At 34.0% G+C, this 22,652-nt stretch overlaps 1 long non-coding RNA gene across 2 annotated transcripts; it reads left to right on the top strand.

Annotated features, from left to right (window-relative positions):
- Window positions 1–11,319: 11,319 nt before the first annotated feature.
- Window positions 11,320–22,429, top strand: LOC139105362 (uncharacterized). 2 transcript variants are annotated; one of them, XR_011546170.1, is made up of 3 exons: window positions 11,320–11,709; window positions 11,774–11,852; window positions 22,203–22,429. It is a non-coding gene; the product is annotated as an uncharacterized lncRNA (long non-coding RNA). The 2 variants fall into 2 exon arrangements; XR_011546169.1 differs by lacking the exon at window positions 22,203–22,429 and adding an exon at window positions 11,926–11,963 and having other exon boundaries at window positions 11,326–11,709.
- The last annotated feature ends 223 nt before the right edge of the window (window positions 22,430–22,652 follow it).

The following is a 22,652-nucleotide window of genomic DNA, read 5'->3' as shown; positions in this document are numbered from 1 at the left end:
GCTGAGGTTGCTAGATGGTGTGTAATGATGTAGAAATTTAGTTGCTTGAGTAGACGGGTGACTCATCGTGGCGGTTTTTGCTTTAATTTTGCAACCTGGTTGTATTGTTATTGTTCCACAGTTTTCAATAATTGCATGGTCTCTAAAACCGGCGCATTCAATTCGTATTTCTTCTTCTCCCTTGGCACTAAAAATCCAATTTCCTGGAGTATCAAGAACTTTCCAGTATGTCTCTTGTAATTCCTGCAATATTATGTTACATTGATTTAATATTAATTTTCTATTAAGCATCAAGTTGATGTTGCAGCTGGGCGTCTGTCTTATCTTTCTTAAAGGAGATGTAGCGGGGCATATTAAAGTAGAACTCGTGGTTGAACATTTTTCCAAGTCTTCTTTTTCTAACTCATAGTAGCTATCAGAGTCTTCGTTTATTGCAATATATTCTGTATTCGGTTTTATTGTAGCATATTTGTCTCCATCCAGATTTTGTTTTGCCGGTAATGGTACGGCTTTATATAATTTATATTTCCCTGGGCTTATTAATGGTATATGTAATGCGTAGATTAATCGGTTTTTAATATATGCAATTTGTAAATTTGATATTTTAATTAATCGATCCATTCCTTCTTCATTTATTGCTACGGGAAATTCTTCGTGTGGAACTCGTTCCCTGATTGCCTTAGAATTTTGTATTAATTGTTGTGGAGGTATTATTCGAGGATGTATTAATCCTTGTTTTCCAAAAAGTATTCCATCAATAAGAGTATTTATATTTAATTCATGTTCTAAAATTGCGTCATTAATATTTACAACTGCTTGATGAAAATATTCATTAATTTCAATTTTTGCATATTCATTTGTAAGATTTAATATTCTTTCACTTATGCGGCGGTTCATCGCAATCATTTGTTGTTTAATTTTCGAAGTCACGTTCTGTAATTCTCCGAACCTCGTCTTGATTGCTATCGTTTGGTTTATGAATAGGGCAGCAAGATCATCAGTTTTACTTTCTATATGTTTCAATGCTTCATTTATATGATTGGCATCTTCCAACGTCATTGTGCCAAATAATATTTTACTAATTTCTCCAATAAATTCTAACGGAGCTCTTCGCGATCTTGATTTCTTTAACAGTTCGCCTATGCGATTTTGATATTGTCTTACTTTATCTAGTTTTGCTTCGGCTAGCAGCAATGATTTCTGGGATTGGCATATTTTTGAAATGTTATTACATTGCCAAATAACCATTTTTAATTCTCTCTGGAGTCCTATAGCTGCATCAGCGATTCCGTTTAGATCAATGTATGTGATCATTTTCCAAGAAGTTTCGTAGGTACGCAAGTCGCCGATGGATTCGTAGAACACTCCAGGGTTATCCTTGAGAGTCGTTATCATGTATCTTTCCTGCGTCATCCCAGACCTGTAATGCGAGCTAGTTTAATTCTGTCCATATGTACTGTCTTGGTTTGATTTCGTTTAGTTAATATTTTAATATTATTGTTTGGTAGTATTTCTATAACTTCAAATGGTCCTTGATATTCATCATCAAATTTACCTCTCTTTTTCCTCTTAATAAATATACAAAATTTCCTACTTGATAATTTTGTATTTTCTTTTCTTTTATTCTTTTATCATAGTAATGTTTGTATCGTGTTTTTGCGTTTCCTAGATTTTGTATTGCAAGCTGTCTCAAGTCACTTAGTTTGTCAATTAATTCAGCTATGTAATCATTATATGTTTCTAGTGTGTCATCTGTTTTAAATTCAGATGGTAGTCGTGCATTCCTGCCGTACACTAATTCATAAGGAGTAAATTTAGTTCCTTCATGCACACTTGTATTGTAAGAAAACATTGCATGTTCAAGCCAGTTATCCCAATCTTTTTCATTAGCAATATAATGTTTTAAATATTCTACTAAGACATGATGACTTCGTTCCAACGAGCCATTTGATTGAGGGTGAAAGGCTGTTGTACAATATTGTTTAATCCTGAAATATTTTGCAAATTGTTTCATCATGGAGCTAGTGAAATTTGATCCTTGATCCGTCAAAATAGCTTTAGGGCTTCCAAATTGGCAGATAAATCTTCGAGTAAATGCCTTTGCAATTTCTTCTGAGTTTGTTAAGATGAGTGGTACAGCAAGAGAATATTTTGTTAATTGATCTTGAATTGTTAGAATAAATTCATTTCCATTATCAGTTATGGGTAATGGTCCTACTATATCCATAGCTACTTTATCAAAAGCGTTCATTGGTGTGTCGGTAATTACCATAGGCTGCTTATTCTTTACCCGCACCAATTTCTTTTTCTGGCAGCTGTTACATGATTGAATAAAGTTCTCTACTTGTGTCTTCATATTATCCCAATAATATTTATGACGAATACGTGAGACTGTTTTTGCAATTCCCTTGTGTCCTCCAACGCTTGATTCATGTGATTCTCGTATAATTCGTAATCTATCTTTGATTTCTGGTACACATATTTGTCCTTTATATACCGTAATTTGAATTTCTGTATTTAAAAATGTTAATCTTATAATGTTACGAATTTTAAACCATGGGATATTTAAGCTGCTTTGGCTTTGAGATATTGCTGCGTAAAGAACATTTTGCGCTAGCATTATACTTCTCAATTCTTTAAATCCGTTATTTATATCTCTTTCTTTAATGTCGTTGTTTAATTCATCTTTCACTATGATGCCAAAAGTCTTTCGATTACTTTTTTGTTGTGTTAAGACGTGTCCGAGAACGCCTTTAAAATTATTTGGTTTATAACATATTTTTCTTTTAATTAATTCTTGTCCTATTTCGTCTATTGGGTTTCCTCTTGTGTCCATGAAATAAATTATGTTATTATTTTTCATCCAAATGTGGTCACGTGAATCCAAAAGATTAACAAACACTGGTACATTTTCTGTAATTCTTGGTTTTTATTTTCTTTAATAGCTTTTCTAACAGGTTTCTTATTTGAATATTTTTTCTTAGACTGTTTCTTAATTTTGATTTTATCTGGGATAGGTTTTGTTGTTTTGCTAACGTTCTTGTTTTCAAGATTTATGGGTTTGGTTTTAGCTTGATAAAACGGTGGCGAAAATATTTTTTCCATTTCTGAACTGCTGCTGGTTTTGTCGGTTGGTGCTTTTATATTACGGTAATTAAATCGTTGCGGCTCCATATCATAGTCCATGTTCTCTTCTACACTTATTTCCATTGCTTCTAGTTCTTTTTTATTAAGCGGAATATTTTCTTCTATTACATTAATGTTATCTATGTCATCTGGCATTTTTTGATTTTATTTTTAAAATCAATTGATTTTGGTAATGTTCTTTTTAAAGTTGGTGGTTCATGTACATCTGCTTGTACTTGAATATTTGTTTGGACTTGAAAACTATCGCTGGAATCCATTTCCATAGGAATTTGTGTAATTTCATCGAGATTCAAATTTTTATTGTTGATCCGTTTTTTAGGGACACCCGTTGTATAGTCTTCCTTCCTTTTGAGCTTCTTGTGATCGACGCTAGGGGCGGTGTAAACTTCTACTTCAAGTGATGTGGCGCTGTGATCATCTTGACCACGCCCTAAAGGTGCATTCACGGGTGTGGCACTTTCTTTAGGACTGTCGCAACTTTTATTTTCTTCTCCCGAGCTTGAATTTTTAATAATTTTTTTATGTTTCTTACGTTTCCGTTTTCTGCGTAAAGCATAATCAGATGAGCTACTAACATGTTTTCTCTTTTCTCCTTTAGACAGTTTTTGAATCGTCAGTTTCATCGTCGGTGTCGTAATAATAAGATTCTGTATCGTCGTCGCTACTGTCCCAAGCTTTTAGAAATTTATCTTTTACAGATTGTTCTTTTCTACTGTCACTGTCATCATATGGAGTTAATTCATGTGGTCTAAGTTTTTGATGAGGAGCAGGATTTCCTGAATCGCTGGTTTCTCGTGCTCTTTTAAAGTAGGATGCGTTATTTTTGTTTCTTGTGTTCTTGCTCAATTGACTTTTCGCTAGAAGATGATAATGCTCGTTTTGCACGTAGCGGATAAACTTTTTGTTCTAATTCGACAGGATTTCGAGACAATGCGTCAGCGTTTTTGTTTTTCTTACCAGGTTTATATTTTATTTGATACTCATACTCGGCTAACTTGAGTCTCCATCGCATAAGTCGTGAAGTTGGATCAGATATGGAATTTAACCATTCCAAGGGTTTGTGATCCATTACTAAAGTAAATTTGCGACCGTAAATATATGGACGAAAATGTTTTACAGCGTATACAAGAGCTAATAATTCTCTTTCAGTAGGAGAGTATCTAGTTTCCGCGTCATTTAACACTCGCGATGCGTATGCTATCGGGAGGTCGTTTCCTATTTTTCCTTGACTTAATATTGCTCCAATTGCAAATCCTGAAGCATCTGTCGTTATGACAAAAGGTTCGTCAAAATTCGGATACTGTAGTATTGGCTCTGAACATAAAGCATTGCGTAGTACGTCAAATGCGTTTTGCTGTTGCTCTTTCCATTCAAAGGCTATAGTTTGCTTTGTCAAGTCTGACAAAGGTTTAGCGATCTTGGAAAAGTTTTCGATAAATCGTCGATAGTATCCGGCAAGTCCAAGAAACTGTTTAATATTTTTTCTTGTTTTTGGTATAGGAAAATTTTTTACAGCATCAATTTTTTTTGGATCTGGTCGTACTCCATTTTCTGTGATTATATGCCCAAGATAAGCGACTTCTCTTTTTAGAAATTCGCATTTGTCTGGCTGCAAAAATAAATTTGCTTCTTCCAGACGTTTCATGAGTCTTTCAAACTTGACTGCGTGTTCGTTAAGAGATCGCGCATAAATTACAATGTCATCGAGATAGACAAACAACTCGATTCCCTGTAATCCAGTCAAAACTTGGTCCATTAATCTCTGAAATGTAGCAGGAGCATTTTTCAATCCAAACGGCATTCGATTATATTCAAAATGTCCATAGGGTGTTGAAAATGCAGTTTTATGTTTGTCCTTTAGATCCATTTCAATTTGATGAAACCCAGATGCTAAATCAAACACAGAAAAATATTTAGCACTTCCAAGCTGATCTAGTATGTCAACGATATTTGGTAGTGGATATGCGTCTCCAATGGTCTTATCATTTAGTGCCCGAAAATCAATTACAAGGCGCCATTTTTTATTTCCCTGAGAGTCATCCTTTTTTGGGACTATCCACAACGGAGAGTTGTATGGCGAACTAGACGGTTCTATAACACCTTTTTCCAACATTGCGTCAACTTGTTTCTGTATTTCCTCTTTATGAATTTGAGGATACCGATATTGCTTGACGTTGATTGGTCGATCATCAGTAGTGAATATTCGGTGTTTGAGAACGCTTGTCGCGCCTAGCGGCTCTTCAGCCAATTGAAATCTTTCCGCATACGTTGTTACTAGACCAATGACGTTGGATTTTTCTTCATCGTTTAAATGATTCAAACGTAATTGTTGTAATATTTTGTTTATACGTGTTTCATGATTTTTATCATTAATACTATCTTGTGTTACGACTTCTTTCTTCTCATGTGCTTCTTCAAACGGATATAACTTTACTGTAGGGACCGCTAATTGTATATCCTCGTCCGATGAATTTATTGCATATAAATATGCAATTCCATGGTGATTAGATACTACGGCGTCACCTAAGTACACCTGTGGTCCTGCGTTCAGTTTAGGAATATATCCGTATTTTGTTTCTGGATTTGCTACTCGAATATAAATCTGTTTTCTTGTTCTAGCTGGAATTGTAACAATTTCATTGTCGTGAAAATAATATGGAGTTCCGTTTACAACTAGACAAGCCCTCGGGTAGTCTATTGTTGCCTTTTGATTTTTAAAGAATTCTGTGCCCAATATTCCATCTTGCTGGATTGGGAAATCGTTGGGAACCACATGAAACAGCACTTCATTACCGAGAATGCGTAATTTAACTACGCCTATGGTGCGAGTGCGTCCCTTTGTTATTCCACTCAGAATGTACACAATTTTTGTATCAATTGGTACCTCTTTAATTAATGAATTCTTTTTAATCAAATTAATATCGGAACCTGTGTCAATCATAAAGTTTCCACGGTTATCAATAATGTCTAGGCTAGGTAAAACGACAGATGGTGGTCTTCCAATTTCGTTGCCTGTGATTCTTACGCTTGCGATTCTGTTGGTGCTTCTTGCGGGCTCACAAGGCGCACTTGGGGCCGTTCGTTCAGCGCTGCGCCTGCTCGCTGACCCCGTTCTTGGTTTCCCGAAAATCCTTGTGGTCTGCGGGTGTTATTCATTTGAATCCCCTGAGTTCTGGGAGCTTCGTTCACTTGATTTCCACGAGCTCTTAGATTATTATTATACTCCCGTTTTCGACATTGTTCAAGGCAGTGACCAGGAGTTTTACAATAACGACAGAATAGTCCTACGTTTTGCGAGTTTGTAAAATTTGGGCGATTTCCGCGATTAATATTTTGAGCATTAAAATTATTAAAGTTTGAATTTCGTGGTAGTACTGTTGGTATTATTTGTCTCATATTTCGATTTGAAATTCTTGGCTGTAAAGCTCTACATTCGGCGCGAACATGACCAGTGTTTTTACAATATGAACAGATTTTAGGTTGCCATTGTACATGAGAAACTTGCGCGAGAGGATTTATAGTACTGCATGAATATGTATCATGTCCATATCCTAAGCAATTGTTACAGCGAATTGACTGCATAAGTCCTTCCGTTATTTTTATTCGTTGAGCGTGTTCATTATATTCTACTTCCGCTTTTATAGCACTTTCTATCGCATTATTTAACGAAGTCGGATCTCTAGGATAAATTCTCGTATAAATGTCAGTTTTTAATCCGGTTAAGAAATTTCGTACCGCATTATTTTCTGCAGAGCTTATAAATGGCATTACTTGGCTTGGATTTTCTGTTTGATAACAGGATTTTAATTGATGCAATATCATAGATACACGACTGCCATAATCAACTACAGACTCTTCCGGATGCTGTGTTACTTTTGAAAGTTCTCCATGCAATTGTGAGGATGAATAGACAGGTGCAAATCTGGTTCTTAATACTGTCAACAGCGTATCTATGTCATTATATTCTCCGCTTAATGCTACTCTTAGCGCGGGACCCACTAATTTATTTTTTATTATTTGAACAAGTCCATACTCGGCATGAGGAGCTACCATATTTCTGGCATGCATACAGCTAGTGACAAATTGATTGACAGGCATGTTTTTGCCGTCAAACGGGAGAATCGTTTCCCCCGCATCGCGTAGGCTTACGTATGACATTGCTCTACGATTCACGTTATCCTCGTTAACACTCATGCTTCCAATTTGATGAGTTAATGAGTCAATGTTAGCTTCTACAGACATTTCTGTGTTTTAATAAATTATAAAATAAGATGTGCACACTTACATGGAATGTACGGCCAGAAATAAGATGATTATGTAGAATTCCATTTAAATAATTTTGCAGTTCCTTAAGCGTATCCTTTATCTCCGCAATTTCCCTTCGGAAAATTTCTCTTTTTCAGATAACGATAAGATGTCCGTTAATCTGTTTATAAACGAGCTTTTCCACTTAAGGGAATATCTTTAAATCCAAAAATATTTCTCAATTCTTTATGGATTTTTAAAGTACTCCACGGGGATGGTATTTTGTAGTGTATCCCACCGTTGCCACCAAAAATTCTATCCTTACATGTGACGTCCTGAAGTCCGAAGTGGTCTCGAGACCTGGTTCGACCATGTAATGATGAATAATAATAATTAAAGGGTTCTTCTGCGGTTAAGGAGGCTAAAACTCCAAGATAAAGGTCACTTAATGATTCACTGTTGAAGAGTTGATGATTTGTTCCCAGAGTAGATTTATTGTTGAACACAAATTTTTACAATATTTCAATATAATTAGTAAAGTTGGTATTATAGTTTAACGAATTTGTAATATGCGTATTTTTATTTATATCTTGACAGCGATAAAATTGTAGCGCGAGAAAGTTAAAAGTAAAAGGGGTTGAATAATAGTAGAAGTAACTGAAGTAGTGGGCGCGATAAAAGCTGGCTTATGGTTTTCTGAACTGCTTATATACTATTTTAGAACAATGGAAAGGAGTAGTTCTGACCTTGACAATCCTTATTTGGTTACAGAGTTTCAGATTGGTCCACGTAGGTTCAACCTTGGTTCCTTATATGGTAACGAATTTCGCTATTGGCTTGAAAGGCTGGCCTTGGTTCGAGAAAGTGTTTTGTCATGACTCAGAACTATGACTCACAAGTAAGCTCTGTTTTTCTATTATTTTATCTGATGGCCTTTAAACATACTTTACATAAATTGTCTAAGAAATGTCTTAGAGTATGTTTAAAGTATTAATAAATTCAGTCTTAGATCTCTCCATTTTTTCCTTGTGTTAACATAATATATATATATATATATTTTATAGTTTAAATTATTGAATGTAAAAGCTATTTTATTTATGGGACTCAAGGATATATCCTTGAGTCTATTTCTGTATTGAAGGCAGTGAGAGTGCTGGTTAAAATCTACTTTCTACCGCACTAGGTTTTAATACTTGGTTTAGATAGAAACAATTCTTCTATTTTAATCATTAATTAACTAAAGGATATTTATATATTTTATTTTATATATAAAAGAGTTGTTTCTTTACATTATACATATTTTCCAAGTGTTTAACTAAAGCATTTCTTATTTTATATATAATATAGATTTTATATAATAATAATAATTATTATAATTGTTAGAAGTTGTTAAGTTTGTTAATTGTTCTCTACTGTTATTGTTTCTATTACAGGATAGCAGAGATAAGACCAGAGTTGCTATTTATCAACTAATAATAGGATGGTAAGAATTACATGCTTTAGTATATCTATATATATATAGAATAAAAGTTTTAAAAATTCATAAAAGCTAAATTAATAGGAATTAAGAAAAGTTATTTTGCAGGGATTAATGATTCATTATAGTCTTTAACTTCTATTATAAAATTTGAAGAAGGTCAATTGTTAACTTGAAATTGTTTATAACAATTTATTAATTTGTTTATTAATATAAGATTTTTAATTACTCAGTTGTGCGTTATAGCGACGAGTCTTTGTTCCGTTCGTAGTTGGTTATTAGGAGCATTAGTTTAGAAAATGTTGGTGTTACTATTTTGTGTCATTTGTGTCGGTCTCTGATTTTGAACAGTGGTCATAACTCGAGAACTAAAAGAGTTAGAAAGAAAATGTTTAATAGTTTTTTAAATGGGAGCTCAAATGTGACAAAATACACGTAACAGAATTTTGAATAATTGGATAGTGTTTTATTTGTTTATAACAATTTGGATAATTAACTAATTAAGAAAGTTTATTTATAGAACCATTTTTATTCCTTTATTCAATTACTTTATAAATAAATTAATAGTTTATTAATATTTTATAATTTAAAAGGTCTTTTATTAACTTTTGTATCTCTTGTTTTTCAGCAAAAAGGTATTCCAGTTCTTCAAATTATCGGAGTTTGTAAAATTCCTATATCTCGGAATCTATGAGGAGTAGAAGAAAGTATAATATATGGATTTGGGGTAATTTTGCAAATGCCGAAGGATGTACGGAACAGAATTTGAAAATAATGTACTTGTTTAATTTGTTTATAACAAATTTAATAATTAATTAATAAAGAATAACTTTTATAAAAGTTAATTTGAATATTTATTTACTCTTAATACAAATATAATTATAAGTTCTTGAAATGTTGCAAATAAAGGGAGTTCTCTCTGTACGTGTGTTGAAATGTATGTATGTATGGGTAAGAGTAAAAGTTTAAAAATTCGTAGCTGCTAAACTAATAAAAATTAAGAAAAGATATTTAGTATACGTTAATAATTCATAGGGAAGTATGATTTAGCGTTATAAAATTTGCGTGTTAATGGTTATTAAATTTAATTTATTTATAACAATATACTATTAATGCCCACAAAGGTATAAGTCTATATGGGTTTTTTAGATGGAAAATCATAGGGCTCTTCACATCTAAGAGGATATGGCTTGATCTTTAATGGTTTAATAATTATTAAGGATTTTACGCGGCTGATGTATCAGGAGAACATGAGTGGGTAACTTTAAAAATTTATAAGTCCAAAACTAAGGCAGATTAAGAAATGGTTTATAAGGGTTTGTTATTAGTTATTTAAGGCTCTTTAGAACGTATATAACAAAAAGTAAAAATTATTAAATTTTTAATTTTATGTTGGTTGATCGAGAGTCTAAGTTCTATAAGAGAGCTCACGCGGCTAAGTCCATCGTATAGTCTGTGCGGCTAAGTCCATCGTTCATTTTCGCGGCTAAGTCCGTCTCGAAATTCATACTTAGTAATTTTTATAGATGAAAAGACAAGAGTACGCGCGGCTAAGTCCTATGCCTTTACCATTCTCGCGGCTAAGTCTTTGTACGTACATTTATATATATGGTTCGAGGACCGATTGACTCCGGGTATTATTTAAATTAATTAGGTATGCAAGGTGAGTAAAAATTATTATTAGGGTATGGTTTTAAAGGAAAAGGTTCAAGGTTTAATTTAAATTAATCAGCATATTTTTATGATTATTATTTTTAAAAATATTAAGGGTTAAACTTGTGGTCCCGGTAATTACCGTTAGACGCAGATATATATGTATGTACATTGGCACTTACTGGGACTTTTGCCTTATAACGGGTGACTTTTCCTTTAATTCTTTTTATAAATTAGGTTTTTGATTTTATATAGAAAATGTTATAATAAAAGTTATTATAGGTCTTATAGGCTTTTCAAAAAAAATTATAATTAATATTGTTTATGGTTTATTATCAAAAGTTATATATTATAAGTTATATATATATTATTATTTAATAATGGTGTGATTATTTTCATATATTCTGTTTCTATAGAGAGAGACGAATACAGCTATATAATTTTTTCTATCAGTTATATTGTTTTTTATATTTTATTTTATTTTTATACGATTTGATTTGTGGTTCCTTAGTTTCATAAGAGAAAAGTTGAACTGAGAGATTCAAATTCAGGAAATTTTTATATCTCGGAAACTATTACAGATACCGAAAAAATGGTATATACAAAAGTTTTTGTATTTTTAACAACAAGATTGATAGCCATCACAGTTTTTATATTTTATATATAATTTTAATTGTTTATAACAATTGATATTAAAAAATGTCTTATTATGAAACTGTTATTTTTACGTATGTTGTTACCGTAAGACAGAAGAACATGTTTCTATATATTTTTTATTTATATATCATTGTTATAAGTTTTATTTTCAATAGTTAATAATTGTTCATAAGATTTGTTAGTAGGAGTTGTCACAAAATGTCGGTTTCTTGGGTCTACATGTGTAATTGAGTGTAGTTAGAGTAAATTTAATGGGTCAGGTTATGATTGGTTGGCTCTGGACTTGACTTAAAACGGACTTATTGTAGATGTCGCTTGTGTCTCTTAAAAGATTTGTCGAGTGACTGTACTACAAGTAGTGAAATTTATGAATGCCGGTGTAGTTGGTGTAGTAGAATTATTTTTAATAATATGATTTTTGAAAAATTTTCGCCGGTGGTGAAGTTTTTACCCGTGTTAATAAAACGTCTCCTAGTCGTCGCAGGATGTGACATCTCCCTTCATGGGGAAGTTCGGCCTCCGAACTTTAAGTAAGGTTATGTTTTTGTATATATTTGTTAAAGTATTTTGTTTAATTATTTATATATGTTTCAGGATAGCAGTAGGATCAGTCGATCGCAGAGTTGAATAAAGGATTATATTATTATGGAGTTAGTATAGCTGATTTTCAATGGTATGTAATAATGATTTATTATAGCAAAGTTTTAATTGTATTTAACTATGTCTAACTACTTTATATGTTTCAGGGTATATAATTAAGCGTACAATATTCCCCTTATACCAAATTACTAGGTATGTATGTTCTACATGTATGTATTTAAAGTATATAAATTTAATGTATTCTTAATTATGATATTTTCTATTCTAGGTTGAACATTTTGGAGGTGGCTCTTTGTGGAACAATTTCATTTTTCCATCACCAGTATTAGATAAGTATATAGTATTTAAATTCTATTAAGCTTGGATTAAGGTTAGGAGTTATTGTATTTATTAATGCTTTCCTTTGTTATATTGTAGGTTTATTAGTGGAATAGCTTGGTTGATTAATAAGGTATGTTATAAATGTATAGCAGTTATATAAATGTTATTTTTATTTACTTTATAATATATATATATTTCTATCTATTTCAGTATATCCCATCACCAAGATGAACGCATACGCTACTACTACTACAACTATAACAACTTTTTAATGTTATATTAGTGATAATGTATATATAATACTATAAAATACATTTGTTTTTATAATATAAGCGTGTTTAATATAATATAATAATAGCCTTGGCCAGTTAATTGACCATTTGTAATATTGTTATATAAAAATAGGTTTTTTTTTTTATATTATATGGTGTTATATATTTTTTTTTTTTTTAGGATTAATAGCATATACTTATAATTAAGGATTAATAGGTTTTATAATTCTCATACGTTTGTAATTGTATTTTAAGTTGAAACATTTTGTTGTGAAATGATTAAGTCGCAAATCAAATGATAAATCATTCGTTCGATTCCGTAATAATGTTGAATTACATAAGTACGACAAGTGTAACAATCGATCGCTCGTCGCGTTTGAATAATCAATCGGTAGCATCTACCACAGTGCATAGTAGTATGTTGTAAATTTCGTGAGATTGCATGAAATTGTCGGAAAGTTGTGTTTGGTCTGTCAGGAGCGCAAAATATATGCTCTGCAGTAGCGCACTGCGGGCACATCACCATATAATTTTCGACTTGTATATACCAAGCCGAATGACAGACTAAATTGTATGCCGGCATCGCGTTAAAATGTAAATAATCTCTATAATACGGGGGTACCTGCACGTGCGTCGGCTGTGGCAGTGGCGGGGATCCCTGAGGAACTCTTGTGGTGTGATCCCGGTCCCTCACATGCTCCATATAGGTTGGCCTGTCGTTTATGAGGGGAGTCCGGTGCCCGCGTTGTCTGCGTAGCAATCGATGGTTCCGGGGATGGTTCCCTCGGTCGCACCGGGGACGCTATCCCAACAGGGCGCATCGCGATGTATCCCTCGTTGTCATAGTTTGTCTGCGTGCTCACATTGTCTTCCTGTTCCGTATCCGGAAGCCTCCTTATCTCATCGAGTATTTCTCGAATGAGCTCTGGTGTCCGGGATCGTTGCACTACCGGTTCTTCGTACTGATAAGCACTTGGGGCGTCAGGCTGTCTGGCCGGTGAATGAAATACGTACGGGTCCGTTGGCCCGACGTCTGATTCTTGATGCGATGACATAATGGGTTGATTCCTGGGTCGGATACTTCTTCGGATCCTATCCGTTATTCTTCTCCAGTGTCGGCTCGCTTCTTGGCGATTCATATAAAAATTTCCTAAAAGTGACGGAACCAAAGGATTAGTCTTAATTTTAAATCTTATTTGCTTCAGTCACTTACTGCTTCCGGTAAAATAAAATATATATATTTTTTTTTATTTATAACTTTGATTCGACCGTCGTGGCTTCAGCACTCTTTTGGTTCGACTGTTCCTGGGGGATCTCAGGGTTTAGGTTTATATAGCTAGCTGCGGGGTGTGGTGTCGGTCTTTCAGTTCTTCCCCTGCGGCAAAATTCTAGGAAAAGACGGTTCAGGGTCTTGCCCACACATGGGGTCCGACAGGTCAAGGAGAAGATAAAGATTATGATTCCTAGTACTCCAATGCTGCAGGCGACGGTGCTGTAGGCAGTAGTTTTCCATTCTTGAATTTTTTTTCTCTAAGTTGTTGAGCTTTTTGAATAATATCATTAAGCGTTGCTTCTATATTGCTATGATCTGACACCCATATTTCATCTGTAGTTTCCGTTAAATTAATATTAAATTTTTCACGCGTTGGTTCATACAATTGCAGAATGCTGAGGTTGCTAGATGGTGTGTAATGATGTAGAAATTTAGTTGCTTGAGTAGACGGGTGACTCATCGTGGCGGTTTTTGCTTTAATTTTGCAACCTGGTTGTATTGTTATTGTTCCACAGTTTTCAATAATTGCATGGTCTCTAAAACCGGCGCATTCAATTCGTATTTCTTCTTCTCCCTTGGCACTAAAATCCAATTTCCTGAGTATCAAGAACTTTCCAGTATGTCTCTTGTAATTCCTGCAATATTATGTTACATTGATTTAATATTAATTTTCTATTAAGCATCAAGTTGATGTTGCAGCTGGGCGTCTGTCTTATCTTTCTTAAAGGAGATGTAGCGGGGCATATTAAAGTAGAACTCGTGGTTGAACATTTTTCCAAGTCTTCTTTTTCTAACTCATAGTAGCTATCAGAGTCTTCGTTTATTGCAATATATTCTGTATTCGGTTTTATTGTAGCATATTTGTCTCCATCCAGATTTTGTTTTGCCGGTAATGGTACGGCTTTATATAATTTATATTTCCCTGGGCTTATTAATGGTATATGTAATGCGTAGATTAATCGGTTTTTAATATATGCAATTTGTAAATTTGATATTTTAATTAATCGATCCATTCCTTCTTCATTTATTGCTACGGGAAATTCTTCGTGTGGAACTCGTTCCCTGATTGCCTTAGAATTTTGTATTAATTGTTGTGGAGGTATTATTCGAGGATGTATTAATCCTTGTTTTCCAAAAAGTATTCCATCAATAAGAGTATTTATATTTAATTCATGTTCTAAAATTGCGTCATTAATATTTACAACTGCTTGATGAAAATATTCATTAATTTCAATTTTTGCATATTCATTTGTAAGATTTAATATTCTTTCACTTATGCGGCGGTTCATCGCAATCATTTGTTGTTTAATTTTCGAAGTCACGTTCTGTAATTCTCCGAACCTCGTCTTGATTGCTATCGTTTGGTTTATGAATAGGGCAGCAAGATCATCAGTTTTACTTTCTATATGTTTCAATGCTTCATTTATATGATTGGCATCTTCCAACGTCATTGTGCCAAATAATATTTTACTAATTTCTCCAATAAATTCTAACGGAGCTCTTCGCGATCTTGATTTCTTTAACAGTTCGCCTATGCGATTTTGATATTGTCTTACTTTATCTAGTTTTGCTTCGGCTAGCAGCAATGATTTCTGGGATTGGCATATTTTTGAAATGTTATTACATTGCCAAATAACCATTTTTAATTCTCTCTGGAGTCCTATAGCTGCATCAGCGATTCCGTTTAGATCAATGTATGTGATCATTTTCCAAGAAGTTTCGTAGGTACGCAAGTCGCCGATGGATTCGTAGAACACTCCAGGGTTATCCTTGAGAGTCGTTATCATGTATCTTTCCTGCGTCATCCCAGACCTGTAATGCGAGCTAGTTTAATTCTGTCCATATGTACTGTCTTGGTTTGATTTCGTTTAGTTAATATTTTAATATTATTGTTTGGTAGTATTTCTATAACTTCAAATGGTCCTTGATATTCATCATCAAATTTACCTCTCTTTTTTCCTCTTAATAAATATACAAAATTTCCTACTTGATAATTTTGTATTTTTTTTTCTTTTATTCTTTTATCATAGTAATGTTTGTATCGTGTTTTTGCGTTTCCTAGATTTTGTATTGCAAGCTGTCTCAAGTCACTTAGTTTGTCAATTAATTCAGCTATGTAATCATTATATGTTTCTAGTGTGTCATCTGTTTTAAATTCAGATGGTAGTCGTGCATTCCTGCCGTACACTAATTCATAAGGAGTAAATTTAGTTCCTTCATGCACACTTGTATTGTAAGAAAACATTGCATGTTCAAGCCAGTTATCCCAATCTTTTTCATTAGCAATATAATGTTTTAAATATTCTACTAAGATATGATGACTTCGTTCCAACGAGCCATTTGATTGAGGGTGAAAGGCTGTTGTACAATATTGTTTAATCCTGAAATATTTTGCAAATTGTTTCATCATGGAGCTAGTGAAATTTGATCCTTGATCCGTCAAAATAGCTTTAGGGCTTCCAAATTGGCAGATAAATCTTCGAGTAAATGCCTTTGCAATTTCTTCTGAGTTTGTTAAGATGAGTGGTACAGCAAGAGAATATTTTGTTAATTGATCTTGAATTGTTAGAATAAATTCATTTCCATTATCAGTTATGGGTAATGGTCCTACTATATCCATAGCTACTTTATCAAAAGCGTTCATTGGTGTGTCGGTAATTACCATAGGCTGCTTATTCTTTACCCGCACAATTTCTTTTCTGGCAGCTGTTACATGATTGAATAAAGTTCTCTACTTGTGTCTTCATATTATCCCAATAATATTTATGACGAATACGTGAGACTGTTTTTGCAATTCCCTTGTGTCCTCCAACGCTTGATTCATGTGATTCTCGTATAATTCGTAATCTATCTTTGATTTCTGGTAAACATATTTGTCCTTTATATACCGTAATTTGAATTTCTGTATTTAAAAATGTTAATCTTATAATGTTACGAATTTTAAACCATGGGATATTTAAGCTGCTTTGGCTTTGAGATATTGCTGCGTAAAGAACATTTTGCGCTAGCATTATACTTCTCAATTCTTTAAATCCGTTATTTATATCTCTTTCTTTAATGTCGTTGTTTAATTCATCTTTCACTATGATGCCAAAAGTCTTTCGATTACTTTTTTGTTGTGTTAAGACGTGTCCGAGAACGCCTTTAAAATTATTTGGTTTATAACATATTTTTCTTTTAATTAATTCTTGTCCTATTTCGTCTATTGGGTTTCCTCTTGTGTCCATGAAATAAATTATGTTATTATTTTTCATCCAAATGTGGTCACGTGAATCCAAAAGATTAACAAACACTGGTACATTTTCTGTAATTCTTGGTTTTTATTTTTCTTTAATAGCTTTTCTAACAGGTTTCTTATTTGAATATTTTTTCTTAGACTGTTTCTTAATTTTGATTTTATCTGGGATAGGTTTTGTTGTTTTGCTAACGTTCTTGTTTTCAAGATTTATGGGTTTGGTTTTAGCTTGATAAAACGGTGGCGAAAATATTTTTTCCATTTCTGAACTGCTGCTGGTTTTGTCGGTTGGTGCTTTTATATTACGGTAATTAAATCGTTGCGGCTCCATATCATAGTCCATGTTCTCTTCTACACTTATTTCCATTGCTTCTAGTTCTTTTTTATTAAGCGGAATATTTTCTTCTATTACATTAATGTTATCTATGTCATCTGGCATTTTTTGGATTTTATTTTTAAAATCAATTGATTTTGGTAATGTTCTTTTTAAAGTTGGTGGTTCATGTACATCTGCTTGTACTTGAATATTTGTTTGGACTTGAAAACTATCGCTGGAATCCATTTCCATAGGAATTTGTGTAATTTCATCGAGATTCAAATTTTTATTGTTGATCCGTTTTTTAGGGACACCCGTTGTATAGTCTTCCTTCCTTTTGAGCTTCTTGTGATCGACGCTAGGGGCGGTGTAAACTTCTACTTCAAGTGATGTGGCGCTGTGATCATCTTGACCACGCCCTAAAGGTGCATTCACGGGTGTGGCACTTTCTTTAGGACTGTCGCAACTTTTATTTTCTTCTCCCGAGCTTGAATTTTTAATAATTTTTTTATGTTTCTTACGTTTCCGTTTTCTGCGTAAAGCATAATCAGATGAGCTACTAACATGTTTTCTCTTTTCTCCTTTTAGACAGTTTTTTGAATCGTCAGTTTCATCGTCGGTGTCGTAATAATAAGATTCTGTATCGTCGTCGCTACTGTCCCAAGCTTTTAGAAATTTATCTTTTACAGATTGTTCTTTTCTACTGTCACTGTCATCATATGGAGTTAATTCATGTGGTCTAAGTTTTTGATGAGGAGCAGGATTTCCTGAATCGCTGGTTTCTCGTGCTCTTTTTAAAGTAGGATGCGTTATTTTTTGTTTCTTGTGTTCTTGCTCAATTGACTTTTCGCTAGAAGATGATAATGCTCGTTTGGCACGTAGCGGATAAACTTTTTGTTCTAATTCGACAGGATTTCGAGACAATGCGTCAGCGTTTTTGTTTTTCTTACCAGGTTTATATTTTATTTGATACTCATACTCGGCTAACTTGAGTCTCCATCGCATAAGTCGTGAAGTTGGATCAGATATGGAATTTAACCATTCCAAGGGTTTGTGATCCATTACTAAAGTAAATTTGCGACCGTAAATATATGGACGAAAATGTTTTACAGCGTATACAAGAGCTAATAATTCTCTTTCAGTAGGAGAGTATCTAGTTTCCGCGTCATTTAACACTCGCGATGCGTATGCTATCGGGAGGTCGTTTCCTATTTTTCCTTGACTTAATATTGCTCCAATTGCAAATCCTGAAGCGTCTGTCGTTATGACAAAAGGTTCGTCAAAATTCGGATACTGTAGTATTGGCTCTGAACATAAAGCATTGCGTAGTACGTCAAATGCGTTTTGCTGTTGCTCTTTCCATTCAAAGGCTATAGTTTGCTTTGTCAAGTCTGACAAAGGTTTAGCGATCTTAGAAAAGTTTTCGATAAATCGTCGATAGTATCCGGCAAGTCCAAGAAACTGTTTAATATTTTTTCTTGTTTTTGGTATAGGAAAATTTTTACAGCATCAATTTTTTGGATCTGGTCGTACTCCATTTTCTGTGATTATATGCCCAAGATAAGCGACTTCTCTTTTTAGAAATTCGCATTTGTCTGGCTGCAAAAATAAATTTGCTTCTTCCAGACGTTTCATGAGTCTTTCAAACTTGACTGCGTGTTCGTTAAGAGATCGCGCATAAATTACAATGTCATCGAGATAGACAAACAACTCGATTCCCTGTAATCCAGTCAAAACTTGGTCCATTAATCTCTGAAATGTAGCAGGAGCATTTTTCAATCCAAACGGCATTCGATTATATTCAAAATGTCCATAGGGTGTTGAAAATGCAGTTTTATGTTTGTCCTTTAGATCCATTTCAATTTGATGAAACCCAGATGCTAAATCAAACACAGAAAAATATTTAGCACTTCCAAGCTGATCTAGTATGTCAACGATATTTGGTAGTGGATATGCGTCTCCAATGGTCTTATCATTTAGTGCCCGAAAATCAATTACAAGGCGCCATTTTTTATTTCCCTGAGAGTCATCCTTTTTTGGGACTATCCACAACGGAGAGTTGTATGGCGAACTAGACGGTTCTATAACACCTTTTTCCAACATTGCGTCAACTTGTTTCTGTATTTCCTCTTTATGAATTTGAGGATACCGATATTGCTTGACGTTGATTGGTCGATCATCAGTAGTGAATATTCGGTGTTTGAGAACGCTTGTCGCGCCTAGCGGCTCTTCAGCCAATTGAAATCTTTCCGCATACGTTGTTACTAGACCAATGACGTTGGATTTTTCTTCATCGTTTAAATGATTCAAACGTAATTGTTGTAATATTTTGTTTATACGTGTTTCATGATTTTTATCATTAATACTATCTTGTGTTACGACTTCTTTCTTCTCATGTGCTTCTTCAAACGGATATAACTTTACTGTAGGGACCGCTAATTGTATATCCTCGTCCGATGAATTTATTGCATATAAATATGCAATTCCATGGTGATTAGATACTACGGCGTCACCTAAGTACACCTGTGGTCCTGCGTTCAGTTTAGGAATATATCCGTATTTTGTTTCTGGATTTGCTACTCGAATATAAATCTGTTTTCTTGTTCTAGCTGGAATTGTAACAATTTCATTGTCGTGAAAATAATATGGAGTTCCGTTTACAACTAGACAAGCCCTCGGGTAGTCTATTGTTGCCTTTTGATTTTTAAAGAATTCTGTGCCCAATATTCCATCTTGCTGGATTGGGAAATCGTTGGGAACCACATGAAACAGCACTTCATTACCGAGAATGCGTAATTTAACTACGCCTATGGTGCGAGTGCGTCCTTTTGTTATTCCACTCAGAATGTACACAATTTTTGTATCAATTGGTACCTCTTTAATTAATGAATTCTTCTTAATCAAATTAATATCGGAACCTGTGTCAATCATAAAGTTTCCACGGTTATCAATAATGTCTAGGCTAGGTAAAACGACAGATGGTGGTCTTCCAATTTCGTTGCCTGTGATTCTTACGCTTGCGATTCTGTTGGTGCTTCTTGCGGGCTCACAAGGCGCACTTGGGGCCGTTCGTTCAGCGCTGCGCCTGCTCGCTGACCCCGTTCTTGGTTTCCCGAAAATCCTTGTGGTCTGCGGGTGTTATTCATTTGAATCCCCTGAGTTCTGGGAGCTTCGTTCACTTGATTTCCACGAGCTCTTAGATTATTATTATACTCCCGTTTTCGACATTGTTCAAGGCAGTGACCAGGAGTTTTACAATAACGACAGAATAGTCCTACGTTTTGCGAGTTTGTAAAATTTGGGCGATTTCCGCGATTAATATTTTGAGCATTAAAATTATTAAAGTTTGAATTTCGTGGTAGTACTGTTGGTATTATTTGTCTCATATTTCGATTTGGAATTCTTGGCTGTAAAGCTCTACATTCGGCGCGAACATGACCAGTGTTTTTACAATATGAACAGATTTTAGGTTGCCATTGTACGTGAGAAACTTGCGCGAGAGGATTTATAGTACTGCATGAATATGTATCATGTCCATATCCTAAGCAATTGTTACAGCGAATTGACTGCATAAGTCCTTCCGTTATTTTTACTCGTTGAGCGTGTTCATTATATTCTACTTCCGCTTTTATAGCACTTTCTATCGCATTATTTAACGAAGTCGGATCTCTAGGATAAATTCTCGTATAAATGTCAGTTTTTAATCCGGTTAAGAAATTTCGTACCGCATTATTTTCTGCAGAGCTTATAAATGGCATTACTTGGCTTGGATTTTCTGTTTGATAACAGGATTTTAATTGATGCAATATCATAGATACACGACTGCCATAATCAACTACAGACTCTTCCGGATGCTGTGTTACTTTTGAAAGTTCTCCATGCAATTGTGAGGATGAATAGACAGGTGCAAATCTGGTTCTTAATACTGTCAACAGCGTATCTATGTCATTATATTCTCCGCTTAATGCTACTCTTAGCGCGGGACCCACTAATTTATTTTTTATTATTTGAACAAGTCCATACTCGGCATGAGGAGCTACCATATTTCTGGCATGCATACAGCTAGTGACAAATTGATTGACAGGCATGTTTTTGCCGTCAAACGGGAGAATCGTTTCCCCCGCATCGCGTAGGCTTACGTATGACATTGCTCTACGATTCACGTTATCCTCGTTAACACTCATGCTTCCAATTTGATGAGTTAATGAGTCAATGTTAGCTTCTACAGACATTTCTGTGTTTTAATAAATTATAAAATAAGATGTGCACACTTACATGGAATGTACGGCCAGAAATAAGATGATTATGTAGAATTCCATTTAAATAATTTTGCAGTTCCTTAAGCGTATCCTTTATCTCCGCAATTTCCCTTCGGAAAATTTCTCTTTTTCAGATAACGATAAGATGTCCGTTAATCTGTTTATAAACGAGCTTTTCCACTTAAAGGAATATCTTTAAATCCAAAAATATTTCTCAATTCTTTATGGATTTTTAAAGTACTCCACGGGGATGGTATTTTGTAGTGTATCCCACCGTTGCCACCAAAAATTCTATCCTTACATGTGACGTCCTGAAGTCCGAAGTGGTCTCGAGACCTGGTTCGACCATGTAATGATGAATAATAATAATTAAAGGGTTCTTCTGCGGTTAAGGAGGCTAAAACTCCAAGATAAAGGTCACTTAATGATTCACTGTTGAAGAGTTGATGATTTGTTCCCAGAGTAGATTTATTGTTGAACACAAATTTTTACAATATTTCAATATAATTAGTAAAGTTGGTATTATAGTTTAACGAATTTGTAATATGCGTATTTTTATTTATATCTTGACAGCGATAAAATTGTAGCGCGAGAAAGTTAAAAGTAAAAGGGGTTGAATAATAGTAGAAGTAACTGAAGTAGTGGGCGCGATAAAAGCTGGCTTATGGTTTTCTGAACTGCTTATATACTATTTTAGAACAATGGAAAGGAGTAGTTCTGACCTTGACAATCCTTATTTGGTTACAGAGTTTCAGATTGGTCCACGTAGGTTCAACCTTGGTTCCTTATATGGTAACGAATTTCGCTATTGGCTTGAAAGGCTGGCCTTGGTTCGAGAAAGTGTTTTGTCATGACTCAGAACTATGACTCACAAGTAAGCTCTGTTTTTCTATTATTTTATCTGATGGCCTTTAAACATACTTTACATAAATTGTCTAAGAAATGTCTTAGAGTATGTTTAAAGTATTAATAAATTCAGTCTTAGATCTCTCCATTTTTTCTTGTGTTAACATAATATTATATATATATATATATTTATAGTTTAAATTATTGAATGTAAAAGCTATTTTATTTATGGGACTCAAGGATATATCCTTGAGTCTATTTCTGTATTGAAGGCAGTGAGAGTGCTGGTTAAAATCTACTTTCTACCGCACTAGGTTTTAATACTTGGTTTAGATAGAAACAATTCTTCTA

The sequence above is a fragment of the Cardiocondyla obscurior genome, linkage group LG09, assembly GCF_019399895.1.
Source record: "Cardiocondyla obscurior isolate alpha-2009 linkage group LG09, Cobs3.1, whole genome shotgun sequence".
Lineage (NCBI taxonomy): Eukaryota > Metazoa > Arthropoda > Insecta > Hymenoptera > Formicidae > Cardiocondyla > Cardiocondyla obscurior.
This window is presented reverse-complemented; position numbering and strand designations above follow the sequence as displayed.